A 17984-nucleotide genomic window follows, 5' to 3' on the forward strand; every position below is an offset into this window, starting at 1 on the left:
TTTTTTATAGTTTTGTCATAAACATTAACATTTATAATAGAAATCCCTCTATTTGGGTTATTAAAGAATTATGACTGATCTACTGTGAGCAGGATATCTAATAAGCTTGTTTGTACCTCTGATATAGAAAATGTATAATTGAGACACCTAAAGAACAAGCCCAAACATAGTTTTGACACTTCCGTCCTTCACTTGTTGTCATGTATTGGCAACACGTACTGTATCCTAATGCCCAATAACTCAGATATTCTAATATGTGACCATATATTAAATTGGCCAATTTCTGACTAGCTCTGAAGTGAACATACTGTACTTTGTCTCTTTACTCTTTCCTGACACAGTCAGAGGATTTAGTAAGAGGATACTAGAAGCTGGTACACATAGAAAATCAAATACCTGCTTTTGAGCTGGAAAATATGACACATCCATCTGCAATGGAACAACAATACAATTATATAATAAATAATATAAGGACACCATAGATTGCAGCGAAAGTATTGCATACAGAAATATCATAGCTTACATAACAGGGCTCAACAACTGGATTTAAGCATGCCAAAACGTTGATGTTTTATAGTTTACTATGATGTGTAGTCCAAAGTCACACAGCTGAACAACTGTGAGATTATATTTGCAAAATTACATTTTTTCCCCTTATTTTTAGCTTTTCTTTAAGCACATATAGCTCATAAAAAACATATTATATTTGATGAGGAGTCATGAGTTAACTTTGTTTTACAAGCCATAATGATTGGGTAATACAGTTAACACATATAGATGGCAGCAATAAATTGTCCATATAGAAATATAAAAAGAAAAAAATAGTTATTTGGCTATAAATATAACAATTAAAAATGAGGAAAGAGCATAGAGCTAATTTACCCTGAACTTAACTTTAAATGAAAATCATTTTATTTGGCCATAGCAGTCCTGTAATTTTTATTTCCTTAACTACACACCAGATACTTTCAAATTTTGCTGACCACTTTTGAGTGCAGTTTTTCCGATCTCCACTGCTGGCATAATGCAGGGTCAACAATTGCCATGTGCTAGAAAAAAAGAGTTGGAGTGACATGATTAATATGTTTAAAGGCTCACCTGACACCAAATCACAATACTTTACTTTCCTTTAATACTTACTGGCTAGACTTTACAACCCTGGAAAATGATCCCATCTGCAACAATTTAATCTTTTACCGTGGTTATTGTCATGTAAACAGTAGAAACACGCTTTTCACGTTTCAAAGTAATCCAGTAGGAATGCACACTTACATGTGTTTGGTTTGAACACAAAACTTGAGTTGCATCAAAAGCTGAGCCTGCTTTAACCTTTATTCCAAGCGACCTTGTGTTGTCCTTAATGTTTGTACGCACAGAGAACTGGCTTCAATGAAGTGAATCAAAAGATGTTATTCTCATGCCTTTCCACTCCTTAAGAGTATAAGTCATGCACATCCTCAGAAATGGCTTATTTAACTATGCATTTGTTTGCACAGCGTGACTACCTTGTATAGTATTGTTACCTGGGAGTATCTGAACAACAAAAATATATTGTATTTCACCCATTAATCTGAACTGATGCTGGTGCTGCAACTGTTGTCACTGTATATGGGTTAAAAAGTGTATCAGTGACCTACAAAGTTTAATAACACAGCTAACAGACCTTTCTAATGTATTCCAATGGCTTGAACCTGGACTAATGGAAAAAACACATCAAAATACATTTAACATGTTTAAAAGAGAAAAGCACATTTTGCAGTGATTTGCCGTGAACTGAAGTAAAACATGCAAATCCATGAACAAATGCCAATATTTTATAAAGAGGACGTCACTGGCACATAAACCAGACTATTTATTCAACTCATCCCTTCCAGACAAGAAGATCCTTAATTCATTCTCAAGTTCAGGCTGTGTATTTTGTGTCATCCCCTCAAGTTAAACGCCTCATTTTGGCAGAAAGTCTGAAACGAGTTTTTTTTTTTTTTTTTTTTCTCCTCCTGCTTTTGAAAAAATAAAATAAAATAAAAACCCTGTTGTGCTATGATCAACTGGAAACACACACCATGGCACCTTTCTCCACTCTGCTATCGCCGCTGACATCCGTCTGTAGGCTGCTAGACAGACGGTGCCTGAACCCCCCAACCTCCCCCAGCCGCACCTCCTCCGCCTCCCCCCGCGCGGTGGTGGAGTCTGCTTGTAGTCCGTATCCGGGTTGAACGACGTATCCGGAAGCGCGGCGCTCCATTTGAGCGGACTCCTATACCCAGAAGCCACCGCGACGCCTCAACTTACAGAACTGGCTTCTTGGGCTTCGGGAGTGTTTCCCATTTAAACAAACAGTGCCGAAGATGGCGGAGAGTTAATGGTGTAAAGAAGAAATTATCGATCCACCAGAGAGATACGTCCGCAAGGTAAGTCCGTGCTGCGTGATTGCCAACATTCAGCTAATTCTAACTTTGCATTTGGCGTAGATTTCGTTGGAAAGACGGAAATGTACGGACTCGTGCACACACGGTATTGGCATCGGCGCGGTGCGAAGGGCACAGTGCATGGTCATTTAGTACATGACAGCAGAGACTGACGAACCTGTTCATGGTGGTGATGAAGTGGATACTGGGCGTCCTGCTTGCTTGTCAGCCTCTGCTGAAAAAAACACTGATTGTTTGTCACACTGGATAACTTGGCGATCACGCAACCTGGCCAGTTTACGCACAGGCTGCTGGATCACAGAAGTGGCTCCAACAGATTCAGAACCTCGGGAAGTTTTCCGGGGAATACACACACGTTGCACTCGCATTCACACGCTTAAATACACAAACAGACTCACAGTTAACTAGTGTCTCTTGGTTGCTGCTGCCTGTCGATGGGATCGATAGGAAACTGTGCGACACCTGAGGCTGGCGCTGTCGTAACACGAGGGCATTTGGACCGAACTGTTGGTTGATCGGAGCACACACACACACACACACACACACACACACACACTCGGTTGTGTATCATTTGCATCTCGTCTCAAAGAGGTTTACGGCTGTGTTTTGCTGGCTTCCTTAACAGGCAGACGATGGTGACCGTCGGTCAACCTGCCAGTGCTGAGCGGTAAAAAGTGCGCTGACCGGGGTCATGCATCGCCTGTAAATCTGTGAGGCGAAAGAGTGAAGGATCGCAGCTCGTCCTTTTCCTCTTAGGTCTTCTTCATAACCCCTTCTGTCATTTGCCTCAATCCCCAGTAATGTCTCTCACTGCAGGTCTGCAGGGGGCAGCAGCTGGCCCTGTGCACTGTAACCCTGGACGTGCACGACTTGATCCCTAGAACAGCCAACCTATGTTTGTGCGCGTCCTTGAGCATGACACTAAAGCCCTACGACAGTACCTGCTCGCACTGGGTAATAGCAGTCTGCTCTTCAGTGTGTGTAAACAAGTTGAAGCTGAGTGATGCAGATGATTTGTGTGTGCACAGGTGAGGGATGCCAGGTTGACTTTATTATGTTATGATCAGTATTTAAATTTAGCCTGACCTGCAGCTTGTGTCCCACTTATGGATCACCATGTCGTTATTTGTCATCTGTACAATGTGAAAGAACACGTGCGTCCCAGAATCCAAGTTTCTACCTCAATGTCTTGTTTTGTCTGATCAGCAGCCCAAACCAAAGATATTGAGGTTACAGACATACAAATAAGAGAAGAACAGCAAGTTGTCACATTTGAGAAGCTACAACCAGATACTGATTGTTTTGAGTTTTTGATTAACAGATGACATTAACAGACACCCATGTCTTTGTGTACAAGACTAAAAATGACATACCCCAGGAAAAACAGATTTATGGCCCCTTTTTGATCACACAACTCTACTGGCTTCTGAAAGGTTTAAACTAAAGTATCAAAGTCAAAATTTGTCAAAAGTGATACTGAGCTGAATTTAGATAGACATTGATTATTAATCAGGAAGTGTCAAGCAGAAAGAGTCACTGTTCTTTCAGCTTAGAGGGTTTAACCAGCTGTTTGAAAAGGACTAACTGATCAATCAGTTGTAAAAGTAATTTTCTGTCAGTCGACTAATTGTGTAATCAACTAGATGTTTCAGCTCTGTGGCTGAGCTGTCTTGTTTGCTGCCCAAGTGAAGGGGTGTGGCAGCAAGGAGCCCTTGTCTCGTTCCATGGCACCTCTCTCCTGACAGATTTACAGTCAGGGCTGTGACCAGAGTCTCTGCACACGTGCAGATGGATGCCTGCAACCTGCACACAAGGCATCGAAGGGAACGTGAACAGGGATGGGATGGGTGTGGGCAAGCTGCTCGGACTGTAGGCTCTTAAAGAGGTCTACACGGAGTGGATGGCAGGATGAATGCATGGACGAGGAGGAGGGTGACAGTGATGCATGATGTTTGCTGAATGGGGGAAAAAGGGACAGAGGTTAGCAGGGGATGCTGGTGACTGGGTCAGGCACTGGGGGCAGGGCTCGTGAGGCTGAGGAGGAGGGAGGCAGGACCTCACAGTATGGGAAGCTCTGTGTGCATGTGTGTGTGTCTGTGTGAGAGAGAGAGAGAGAGAGAGGGAGAGGGGTGTATGTATGTTAAGGGGAGAGGTTCAGGTGGAGCCTCTTGCCAGAATTCTACCTGACATTTTTCTCTTTTGTTTCCTTACTTGTCAATGTTGAGCCGGTTTCTGCTGTCCTTGACTGTGTACTGTCATTTCTGGTTTTTCACCTGTTTCATAAAAATGGGAAGTTTTCTGACTCAAACAGTCCACCTTCTTTGCTGCTGTCTCTTTTCTCTTTCTCTCTGGTATCTCTCTCGTCTCCTGCCTTCACCAGCTGCAGGGTAGAGAGCTGAACTGTTGTCCTGTTGTTGTTGGGGCCCCTCTCCCATGTGTCAGGATGTGTTAAACAAGAATTAATCTTCACAGCTCTCATTGATTTCACTTTGTGGAGGAGGGGTCATTTTCTTTTCTTTATTTTTTATCTCACTCACTTTTGTCCTCCTGCCCTTCACTTGGGCTTCTCCTCTTTACTAGTGGATGCGCCCCATGTGTGATTTATTGCACTGTTCCTAGGTTTGTCTCAAATAAAGACTGCATATTATTTGACACCACCGATAAATCAAATAAATCTCATAATCAAATAAATCAAATAATACTCTCCACTTCCAGTCTCAAATATGTATATTTTGTTTTTCTTGGTGTTCAGTTTTGGGCAAGCTAGAGATGATGTTGGGAAAACTGAAAACACAATCTACGGCTTAAATCAGTTCACTAATCAGGTCTCTTAAGATGTGTCACTGTGTCATCCTGTAAAGGGGTGTGTGTAATCACTTTGAAGTCACCAATCACAAGAGGACTGGGATCTTCATAGCTCTCTGCCCCCAAAGGGTCAAAAGTAAGGAAGATCCATGCGAGTAGGATTCAACTTTGAGAGCGGGTATGCCCTCATGTGCTCATCAAGCAGAAATTCACTTGTGCTTGGCTGGTACTTTGTGTAGTTTTATGCATGGAGGTTTCTTTCTTGCTTCTCCCCTCTCTCTCTAGGGTGCAGCTTTTCTCGGCTCTAGAAATTGTGTGAGAAAACTGACATTTCTTTGTGTGTGGACATTTCACATTATTCTGACATCATACTGCAGATGTGGTGGTCCTGGACAGGGCTTTTTTTTTTTTTTTTTGATGAAACCTACAGTATAACCCCATAAAATATTGTAGTTGTATTAATAATACTCATTGGATTTGGAAGTAAAGCTAATTAAGCCACAATTAGCTGGACATGCTGATAATTGCTGTTTCCTTTAGAGCATCTAAACACTATTTAATCAGTTTGCTACAGTTTTGACATTTTGTTTTGGACAGGCTATATTAGCTGTGGACTGTTCAAGGCCAAACAGAGGTGCACAACAGAAAAGCATTGAGGCTCGATAGCCAGCCCTACAAATGAGCAGTTTCTGGATCATGCTGTCAGTCCTCCCGAAGCTTAAAAGGGAAACAGTAAAAACAAAAACAGATCTTTGATGTGTTAGTCCGATGATTTTACTTACATCAAGTCAATATTTACCAACATTCAGGGCTCTGCTGATGAGCCATGGCCAGCATTCCCACCTGCAGAGTTAAAGAGACACATTTGGCTGCTGCTTCTCTGACGCTGAACTAGAGACAGTGGATTTACTTATTATATGTTGGTTTTACCCTTGACACCCAAATTAGCTCTGTGTTATTGTACAGCTAACATACCCACATCCCTTTACCAAAACATCTTGGCTGCACTGGGCTACTCTCCACCTAACTATCATTCACAGTGTGTATTTAGATAGCTTTAAGGATTATTTGTTTATCATTAGTGATTAACATTACTTTCTTCTCTGTCTCCACCTCTTCCTCCTTAAGTACATTCAAGTATTTTACATTCAGATGATTTTTCTTGTACTGTTCTCTGTAATCTCTCTGTAAAGTTCAACTGTAACATCCTTTGTCTCTTTGTCATCATTGGACTGTGCGACTCTGCTGTGCGTGTTGGAGTCGATGGTCTTGTGGTTGTGCAGGAAACTGAGATGTTTTCGTGAGTCAAGATGATACAGGAAGAAATGTCAATACCACCTGCAGCACCACATTATTTCCAAAAAGGCCCTCAACACTAAAATAAAACAGTGTAAATGAATCACCAATATACAGTTATTTAGGTAGTTAAGGTGAACAAACAGTTCTTAATAGGAATAGTAATAGTTGATTTGACCAATAGGTGATTTGACAATTTTTGGCTAGTATATTAATTGCTGAGCTTCAGAAATATTGGTAGGCAGATATTTTCAGGCAAGGGCAGGCTGTTTCCTGTCTTTATGCTAAACCAAGCTAACTGTCTCTTTGGTTGTAGCTTCATGTTTCATGGACAGCCATGAGAGTAGCTTCTCATCTAATCCTTAGTGAGAAAATTTATAAACATATTATACATATATTATCATTATATTATTCTTCCAGCTGTGAATGCTGAGACCTAATATTTTTACACGTGAGATTTTTTTTTTTTTTAATATATGTGCCACGATAAGCTGTATTTTCTATTGATGCATCTTGTCCTCCATCCTTAAGAGTTCATGTAAAAGGACAGTCTCAGAAGGTAATTACAACAGGATGTAATATCTTTAAAAAAACAAATTAGCGGGATTGACTTATTTCTCGTCACTGATGCACTAGCAGAGAGATGACACTTAAGTGGTTAGCCAAGCAGTTATTTAGAATGGAGAACATTGACTAAAAGTGTAAATAAGCGGTCTGTGCACTGATTTGCATTTTTATTGGTTTATGCAATTTGAGAAAATCTGTAAAAAATATGAAGTGAAACATCTCATGAGAGAAATGTCACTAAAAATTCAATTACAGAAGAAAGTTCTTTTTAAATAGAAGCTACAGTTTGAATTGCCCTGAGCACAGTGTGACACTGTAGTTCTCCAAAGAAAGACCACATGTGAAAGTGAGATTTATGACAACATGAACCCCATGCATGATGCAGGAGAATCATTTCACTGCTTATGCAGAGAGTGGTTCTTACTGTTTATTCACTTGGCCTTGTAGGGCACAACAATCCATTGCTCTCCATTGACTTTAAATTGCATCGAAGTGCCCATTTGACAGTTTGGTGTTGTTATGAAAAAATGTAACATGCCTGAAATCTGCTGTTTGGATGTACAATGTGTTTTTTTATGGATAGTTTAGATCAGGGTGACGTCTTATGAAACACACGCTTGTGTAGCAAAACCCTACATGCTGGACAAGAGCCAGGCAACAAACCAAATATATTAAATAACCAACATTATGAATCTGTTACTATACTCTGTGTTTATGTTGCAGTTTTCAGTGTTTTCTCAACCAACCAGCCGACTTTAGAAAAGAAGTGCAGAAACATTAATAAAACTGCTTTGATCAGGTAATTGTTGGAGGCAACTTACTGAGTTAGACATTTTATAGTTAAAAGCTGCAAATAAATTGCATAAGTAGTAATAAAAAAAAAATCATAAATTACTATATTTTATTGTTAACATGGTAAATGTGATCATTCATATTTTAATGTCATCCTCTGTCACTCATGAAACCAGGTGACGTAACCTGTGTTGAGCTGCTCGGGTTAATAGAAAACACAGGTGGTGAACTGGCCTGAAACTAGTAAAAAAATCTTTTGACATTTCAGGAGGAAAAAATGATTTGGAATTACTAAAAAGGTTTGTGATGAAGTTTAGAAGCTGTTTACACATTTTTGATCAATAAATAAATATCAAGCAGTGTTGTTGAGAAAGAGGAAGAGAGAGACTGTCAGAACATCTGTCTACTGTCCATGCTTACTTTCTGTTTCCCTTCTTTCCCCAGAATGCCTCAGTGCGGCTCATGTCCTCTGCTGCTTTATTTTTCTGAGAGCTTATTCTTCTGTGAGAGGAATGTCAAGTGCCCATCTCGATGTGTTTCTCCCAGTTCTGTGTTTTGTTTTGTTGTTTGTTCATTTGTCGGTTTCTATCCTTTTCTTCTCCTCTTGTCAAGCTCATCTTGTTCACTTTGTCTTCTCCATTGTGTCTTTTCACAATCCGGTGGTGGCTAGGATTTTATGTTCTTCTCACTCGAATACAACTTATGCTAAATAAGTTTGTGTTTTAACATCAGACAGGCTGTTCATGTGGCCAGGGCTTCCTTTTGTGTTAATATTACGGGTCTATGTGTGAGTGAGACAGAGATGAAGGAGGGAGGGACAGAGAGTGAGGAGAAAAGGAGGGGGAAGGAGATGTGGAGAGTCATTTTATTAACGTGGCGACTCCCGCTAAAATTCAGGGAGTGCTGTTGCATCCAGCTGTTACTGGTTGTGCGAGGCTTCGTTGCCATGGCAACACAGCCCTGCGCGCCTGCTCAAGGTCGTTCATCCAGCTCTGAACTGAGCAGCGTGCTGCACATAGGATGCACACGGAGACAGAAAGAGGGGAAGAGAGAAACAGCAGAAGTACTTCAAAGTGACCAATCAAAAGCACTTCAGTGATGGTGTGGTCAGTGAACAAACGCAGCACTGACACACACACACACACACACACACATACACACACACACTCTTACTTTCTTCAATAAAGAAACAAACAAACAAAAAAAAACAACCCTAGCCTTGGGGCTTATAGGTTCTTTTGCCAGCTGATAAAATATTTAGCTGGTCAGTGGGAGAGAGGGGGATATGGTGGCTGGAGAAGAAGTGAGCAGCAGAGCTTGGCTTTGTGTTTTCCTTTCTGTAATGGTGCATCGCTGTGAGGCAACCTGGGGCTCCTTCCACCTCCTCTCCTCTCCTCAGAGTGGCTTCAGCATCCCTTTGGGCTCTGCTACGTGTTTGCCGGCACTGAAGTACAGGACACATTGTACACTAAAGGCCCCAGTACACTCTGTAGTAACAACCATCACGTAAGTTAATCACATGTTAAACTGTGCGTTGTTTTGAGTCAATTAAAATGTTGGTTACAGTCAGACGTCACCCATTTTGGGGCATGTCAGATTGTGCAATGAATACCTGGTGAACTGTGGCACTACGATGGAAATAGAGGAAAGAAGAGTCTGCAGCCATGCTAATAGTTGGAGCAAAATGCTTGTACTATCATGGAGATGCCCTAACAGTGACATACTTTGATGTATTAGCATGATATCTGACAAAAAGCACAAAATACAAAGTAAAACTGAAGGTGATGCAACTGTCAGGGGAGCTCTTGGGCAAAAATCACCGAATTCATCCCAAATCCTCTGGGCACCATGAATATCTATACCAAATTTCATTGCTCTGTGTCATTTAATCAGAGAATGATTTCATAATGTTGGGATGAAAAAAATGTATTTATTTATTTTTTTTGGAAAACGGGTTCAAATGGTTCAGTTGGCCATTTTTAGGTCAGGATGTGTAAGGGAAAACAGCTGTCGAACATCAGGCGGAGTGGTATTATTGATCTCAGCTAACTACTGGCAGCACAGCATGTCCATTTACACCACTTTTTATATCACCATAAATATAGTTATTGCAGAACACCCTGATATTATTTTAGAGCCATACCACTCGCCACTAGTTGTAAACTTTATGACACTTTCTGGTAAGCACTTGCCCACCTATTCTTGAATCTGCCACATGGTCATGTAAAGACAGCATATGCTGGTCCAAAATATAGGGGGCGGTTTTCTTCTACTCTGTATTTTCTGTCTTTGTTCTCTGCAGGGTGCACACAGAGTGCAGCAGGATTTTCATAAACCAGCAGTCACCTTTTCCTTTGGAGCGTAGTGAGGAACGTTTGCGGTCAGTGACGTGTTGGCGTAGCACAGGCGTTTTGATTGTACTGTATCAATGTTTAAAAGAAAGTTGGGAAAACACAATCTGTCACCTTTCTGTGAGCCCCAAGCAGTGGAAAGCTGGTTTTTAGGGGGAGGAGGGGATTTGTTTCACATTTCTTCTTGCTGTAAGGTAATAGATGCTTGTTAAAGGGGTCCTCAGAGGTGGGTGTCTGCGAGAGAGAGAGAGAGCGAGACAGGGGAAGTATCTAAAAGGAGTTCTATTTTTTTTTTTTTTCTTATTTTCCATTGTAAAAATCCAGGCCTAGTTTATGTGTTTTAGAGCTCCTTTACGTGCCCAGGCACACACACACATGCACCCACGCCAACATTTATGGGGTAGAAGTTGAGGTAAATGTTACCAGCTGCAGCACAGCAAGCAAGTGGCTTCAACTCTGCCTGAACCCTGCTGTTACGTGACCACCTCCTCAACTTAATTCACTCCTGCCCTGCCTTCCTCTCAGCCACCACACCTCCTACATCACACTACCCCCAACACACACACACACACACACACACAGCTGTCACTACCCACCAGTTCATCTCTCCAGTGTCACCGGCAGCGGCATCACTCATCTCAATCAAGCGGTAGAACACTCCAAGGTCCGCTGCCCCCCACCTTGTCACCTTGGTGTGGAGCAGTAGGCTGGCTGAGTGGGCTTTGTCTGATTGGCTGCACCTCCACCTCGGCTCTGAGGTCACACTGGAGCCGTGATGTCACTGAGGCTTGTTTATCTGTACCTCCTGTCAAGCTCGGTTGCAACATACTGTACCCAGCAGCACTCTGCACAAGGAAAAAGCTATAGTGATTGTTTTGCTTCCACATTAGCTTCCAGAAATTGGTCACTAATCTTTCTCTGGTACAGACCAAAAAACATACATCACAATATTTTATTCTACAGTACCAATTAATCAAGGCAAGGCACACCTAAAATATGTGACATGGTAAATGATAGAAAACTTGCAGTGAAAACAGGATTGTCAAAACTGTCAAAATACAAAGTGATAAAAATGAAATGGCAATACTAATAAACATCAATTTAGATTACCGTATTCTCTGGACTATAAGTCGTACCGGATTAAAAGTCGTTTTTAAACAGCCTTGTTGAGCAGAAAAAAACATATATGAGTCACATTTCTGATTATAGTAATTCTAGTCTAAATTACATAACAATATGCCTTCTGCCATAATAAGCAGAAGTGCATTACGAAATTCATTCATCCGTGTCAAGTAACATTAAACTACTTGACACTAATTAAAACACATCTTTTCAACCAACTATGTAATATATATGATACTGTAATTTTGAAAAATTAGTTAGTTAAGCAATAATATCATCCCCTGAAATAACTGAGCTGCATGTAAACAGTTTCAACTGTGTAAAGTGGTTGATATTTGTCAGGCTGCTGAAAGTAATTTTTCCAACTCTGTCTGTTCGATAAGCTGTTTCATATATTATTAAAGATATTTGCTAAAATGAAGGCATAGAGTCATTAGAAGCCGCAGATGTCAGTCTACACATCCACACTTGTGGTGTAGAAGCTAAAAACCCATTGCAGTGCCATGGCAGTCACAGCATGACATCATCGATAGAGAACATAATCAAATGACGTCATTGTGTAATTTGTTCTTGGACTCAGCACGCTTACTTGACCAGTGCTCACTTGATGTAAATTGCACCCATTATAATAAATAGTGTTATGTCTCCATGTGTAATAGAAGACTACATTTTAAAGTAGCCTCCATAGTTAACCATGATCATTTGAAGAACTGTTCTCATTAATGTCAGTGGTACCAATGACTGGGCAGTAGTTCAGTACTGATGATCTAATTTAACAATAAATCATTTAGTCTTGGTGACTTGATCAACTCATGTAACTACATCTCAGTTCTGCTTTGTCACCAGTGCTATATGTGCATTTTTATAAAATTTATAAACAATAACGCATACACACACACACAAATGCATGCATGCATGCACACACACACACACACACAGACATACATACACATTAACTTACTTTAATTACTATTAATTCATATAATTTAAATAATATTACACTTAATAACTTTAAATTAGAGTAACTGCTGTAACAATTGAATTTCCCCTTGGGGATTAATAAAGTACTCCTCCTCTTCTTCTTCTTCTTCTTAAATTTGATCTTTTTAACAGTTACTCACCTAGAACCCATGCATCCATCCATTATCTATACCCACTTATTCCTATTTAGGGTCACAGGGATCTGCTGGAACCTATCACCTAGAACCCCTTAACCCTTTATTGATTGAACCCCTTTTGGATAACTGTGACATTACCTTGAACCAAATGAAACTGTTGTGTAAAAGGTGCTGAAACTACTCAGTGAAACATATGACTGAAGAGGTTTTCAAAGTATACACATAACAGAGAAGACGCAGGCGTAGGCTTTAGTTAAACTGCTGAATTTCACATTCTTCTGTGGATGGGGACCAAGTAGAGTTACTACCTTTACCCATTTGTTCCTGCCAAGCTGGGAAGTAGAAAGATGTCCTCTGTGCGTCGGCCAGAGCTCAGGCAGAGGGAGCTTCTTTGATTGAATCAGTTTTTCCTCTCTAACCCGTTTCCCATCTCATTTTCTTTAACTGCCTCCCTCCTCCACAATGAATCCTGCAAAGCTTTGAGTTGTAGTAAACAGACACTGACATTCCCATGTTCTCTTTAGAGGAAATGGGGCCAGAATTTAAATATTGATTTGATGCAGTGTGAGATAAATGGATCTTCTGGTTCTTCTTTCAGGGGCTTTTTATAGCTGTTCTTTGTGTATTTTTAGGTGTTGACCAGAAAATCAGACATTACCCAAAATAAAGCTTCACTTGTGTTAACATATGCTATGTATACATGTACTTGTGTCTCCGCTCTGCATCAGTTAGACATGATGCCCAGGATGAAATATCATCTCCTGTTGGACTCAGGTAACCATCAGGTGAGCAGCCTCAGCTTGCCTGGAGGCTGCTGGTCATGTTTATCAAGCTGATCACCTGACCAGTATTAGACTCTTGATATCCCTATTAGAGTCAGGTGTAATGTGCTCATAGAAATGCTCCCTCTCCAACTATTTGCTATGCAAAGTCCACTGTGAAAAACTTGGTGTGCATAGGTAGATGCAGCCATTACCATTAATTACAGGAACGTAGTAGGAGTGCACATGCGCCTAAAAGAAAAAAAGAAAAAGACAAAGTTTAAACTTTTATCAGAGAAAAAGCCAGGCAATCACCAAAGTTATGAGGTTTCAGTGTCTGGGAAGCATGAATATCTGTACAAAGTTTCATGGTAATCCCTTAAATGCTTGCTCTGATGTTTTAGTTTGGGCTGAAGCGATGGGCTGACATTGTTTTCCTTTTGGTTCAGTGAAACTGCCTCGCTAACAGATATCCTGTTGGCTAAGAGCAGACTGGTTTCAGTGATCTCTCCTTTCATATGACAAATTAAAAGACTCGGGCTTGGAGAAAACTCTGCTCATTAGTTAATAGTAAAAATTGTTAGTTGCAACCCAAACTGACTGAATAGCAAACTTAAAACTTTTAGTGTAAAAATCAATGTAAACAACCTGGTTTGTCCTCACTGTGCACTTGCAACACAAAATATTGAAAAATATCAACATGGAGAGACAGATTTAAGTAACACTAAGATCGATACTTTGCACTCTACATGAGAGCAGGTCCAAGAACCCATGCCTCGTGCTGGTGCTGAGCAACACAACTGAGACTGTAGCAGCCATGCAACTATGGTGGAAAAGCAAATTGTAAAGGTGAAAGACAAAGCAGACTCATGAAAACTGAAATATGAGATCGAACAGAAGACAGAGTGACCGAACACTGTTGGCGTTTTGGAAAAGTTGACATGAGCAACTTTTCAACACCAATCGCACCAGACAGCAGAATACCAACCTCAACACATCACCAGTCCCTCAGTTTTAGACACAAGTAACACTGACCTATTCCATTGTTTCAGCAGTACTGTTTGAATCTTTGACAGCACCAGAAAACATTAATATCTTCAGTTTAGTTGTTGTTTGGTGTATTAATAGAGCTGTCATTCAGTTTGAAAACGATAGCCTGTAACCCAAGTTTCAGTTGGATGGTGGAGATGCCCTTTGTTTACATTTACATCACAGAGTGTACCTGTAAGGATGATGGATTCCAGTTATTCCTGAACTTTCCTGTCAGCTAGAAGGAAAGCAGCTTAGTACTATTTATGTGATAATACAGTAAACACACATACACGGTGGAAACACATGCGCACTGTAAGCCTGTATGTTGTGAAAACCATTTTTCACTCGCACGTCAGTGACAGCTCTCCAGTAAAGGCCTTGTAGAGAGTACGTGCTAGTCCAGCATGATCTCCCTCCCTATCTCAGTAGGGCTAAAAATAACACCATCTCCACACTAAGAGAAACAGAGGGAGGGAGAGCACAGAGCGGGTGGAGAGAACGGGGAAGGTGGGGATGACAAGATGAGAGGGAGACGGAGTGAGAAAACAACAATCAAAGCATGAGAAAGGGGAGAAGAGTCGGACACTGGGAGAGCAAAGGCACAGGGAGGGAAAGAAAACAAGCCATTAATAATTTACCTGGAGGACACTTCTAGTTCGACCTTTAGTTCTGGTCACTGGTGTTCAGTAAAAAACAAAGTGTTATGCAGAATGGTATATGGCGCTGGGAAACCCTTCCACATGATCTAACCAGTGTGTAGAGTCTGGAAGTGCGTGTGAAGGGTCAGGTGTGCTCAGGTGCCTAGAAGGTATTCAGGCCCAAAATAGCACTGGGATTAAAAAAAAAAGGGCACCAGTAAGAAGATGAAATATGATCTATGGTCTACGAAGGACAGTTTCAGTAAAAGATTAATGAGCTTGAAGCTACCAAAGCACTGTGCAGTGGTACGCTGTGAAGATTTTAGAAGTTATGGCAGCAAAAACAATTTCATCCTCCCTCATGATGAGCCTGTGTGGCAAAGTTAACTTGGTCACCTTACAAAGTATTCTACCAGGAATCTCTGCCTGGAGAGCAATTCATTTTGATTAAAGACCATTTTGTTGCCTGTGGTGCATGATGAAGTGTTTTGTTTATTTTTATAATCCTGCCTGTTTCTATGGCAGAGAACTTCTCGCCTCACCTTGACCTTAGCTGCTGCAAACAGCAGGTCGACTGGATGCTGCTTTGTTTCATTGGTGAACCAGCAGACAACTTTTCCAACCAGCTGTCCACCAGCCTGACTCCTCATTCATCCAGCTCATTCTACTCTCTGCATTTCTCCCTGTTGTATATCTTCTCAAGCTTAAAATACACATATATTCAACTCTGACTAGTCGGGACTAATTTGTGACTGCTCTGCATTTAACCTTTGTACTGACACAGTTCAGCTGCATAAAGGAACAGAAGTATAGCCAGAGGAGTTAAGGGGAGGGTGTACTGCACTACTTGTTGCTTTGCGATTACTGTGACAAACACTGTGCAATGTATGTTTGTCTTTTTTTCTGCATTCATAGTATTTAACAGCAAAACAAACAAGGTCTTGGGTAAAGGTTAGGGACACTCTGATGCTGATTTTGTTTTCCCTCACAAGCTTTCTGCTGCTGCCTCACAGTTTCAGTTTGCTTTTCCTGCACAAAAGAAAGGAAGGAGAAAGAGCAGGGTAAACGAGGAGGGTTTTTGGTTTTACTGCCACAGGGGTGTTGGGGGATTTGAAGAATGGGCAATGAAGTTGACATTGTTAAATTTCAAGTGTTTTTCAAACAGTCCATTTACTGCGTAACCTTAAACCCTGGGGTAACACTGAAGCAAGGTGTTACAGACCATTTTATTACAGCAGCTTAGTCGGTTTAGAGCGGTTGTGCTTGTGCTGGAATGTTTTCCAGATTTTCAAACTCCCATATTTTATCTAAAGGCATTTAAAAACCAATAATGAGAAAACCTGTAAAGTTTGCAAATCAATATTTTAACTCTCTGGGCTTTGAGACGAACTGCAAACGAAAGTCACTGGGTAGGAAAGATGCCATTAGCTGCGCCCAATGTCTTCTCACACCCCTATGACCACCATCAACTCTCCTGAATTTGACATTGCCACAAAACAACCCACTGGTCCCAAGAACTGGTCATGAAATGGCCAAATGAATAAATAAGAGGAGAGAATGAAACATTTAAGAGAGAGTAGGAGAGAGATGGATGAAACAGCACTTGGATAGAAACAGTGAGATGTAAGTTGATCTGTCTACTTGAGACACCAAAGGTGTTTTAATGACTCGTGGTTGTGAAAAGATACATTTTATACTAGAGATGTTTTTCTGCTTGTGGTTTAGAGATGCAGATCTTTGTGTATGTTATTTTTAATGGGATTGGTTCATCCTACAAAATCAGGCAGATTAGAAACACTTGGACTCAAATTTAAAATTTAAAATTTTACAAATAGATCAAATTGTGTGACACATGAGCAAAGTTAGATTCTAGAGAATGATAATAATATCAACTCTTGAAACATGTCTCATATTTAATTCATGTATAACTGCAGAAAATCTAAATTGTCAGTCTTTATTTGAAAAAGAAAACTCTCCACACTCATGGACTTCCCCAAACCCGAGTTTGTGCCTCTGTGGCTGCTTTTTGAGCAAATGTGACTCTGGTTTATATGGGTAAATAGTGCATTTGTTGGGAAGATGATAGCTTATTTACAGCAGCAGACCAGTTAATGTGGGATTGACTGAAAATAAACTACAGTGTGTGTTTATCATAATGAAGGAATGTGTAACCAGAGCTAGTACAGGGCTCAGTGATGTGTATTCTCATTGGTTTTATACAACAGGAGGAGAGCCCTGTGCCATGAAGGAATAAGACTAAGCTCTGTCTACACTTCATCTGCACATGCTCAGTTCAGCTTGCTATTCTCACTGAGGTGTGCGCTCGTGTGTGTGTGCGCCTGCGTGTGCCTTATTATCGCAGTTGGTGGATGGACAATGAGTAGGGTGGGGGCAATTGTGAGGTTGATGTGGGGAGAATAGAGCAACAGGGAGCTTCTTCAGTGACTGTGGCTGTTAATTAATCAAACATGCACATACGCACACAGACAGTGATAAAGAGGTTGTAGGAACACACACACACACACACACACACACACACACAGACACACGGCCTGATCCCCTTACTTGAAACCATTCTACCTACCAGCCATGCCATCTCTCTGCTCACTCTATTTGCAGAGCTGCCCCTCCCCTCTCTGATGCTATGATCCAACTGCAGCCTCCTCCTACTTTGTACACTCACACTTAAGGTGCAGTCAAACCAAAATCTGCTGGGTAAAAACTGCTTGTCTTGAGGCTAAATGCAGACGAGGACAGGTAACAGCGTTGGAGGGTTGTAAACATAACTTGTAGGAGTTAGTGTGGCTAGCAGGCTGACAACACCAATCCACAAAATTGAAAATTATTCAGTGTTTTACTGTCACTGTCCTCACACTCATTGCAGCCAAACAGCATCCCTCAATCTGTACCACTTGTACTATTGTTAGTGTGCAGTGATAATACAAGAATATAAATATTAGTATTTCCTGAATGAGAAGTCTGTGCCCCTGTCCTTTCCTCCAACTCTGGAGTGAACCAAACAAGGTGGGCCAGTTTTTGACCAGATGCAAATGTCTTTCCCTATTCCATGTAA

General features: G+C 41.0%; 1 protein-coding gene across 1 annotated transcript in view; it reads left to right on the top strand.

The window, feature by feature from the left end:
* The first annotated feature begins 2278 nt into the window (after window positions 1–2278).
* Window positions 2279–17984, top strand: part of LOC113145478 (nuclear receptor coactivator 3) — a 48843-nt gene continuing 33137 nt past the window's right edge. Inside the window, exon 1 of the mRNA XM_026332239.1 lies at window positions 2279–2411. The gene's annotated coding sequence lies outside the window, so the exon portion shown is untranslated. The remainder of the gene's footprint in view (window positions 2412–17984) is intronic.

This window comes from Mastacembelus armatus, chromosome 7, assembly GCF_900324485.2.
Source record: "Mastacembelus armatus chromosome 7, fMasArm1.2, whole genome shotgun sequence".
In the NCBI taxonomy this organism is placed as follows: domain Eukaryota; kingdom Metazoa; phylum Chordata; class Actinopteri; order Synbranchiformes; family Mastacembelidae; genus Mastacembelus; species Mastacembelus armatus.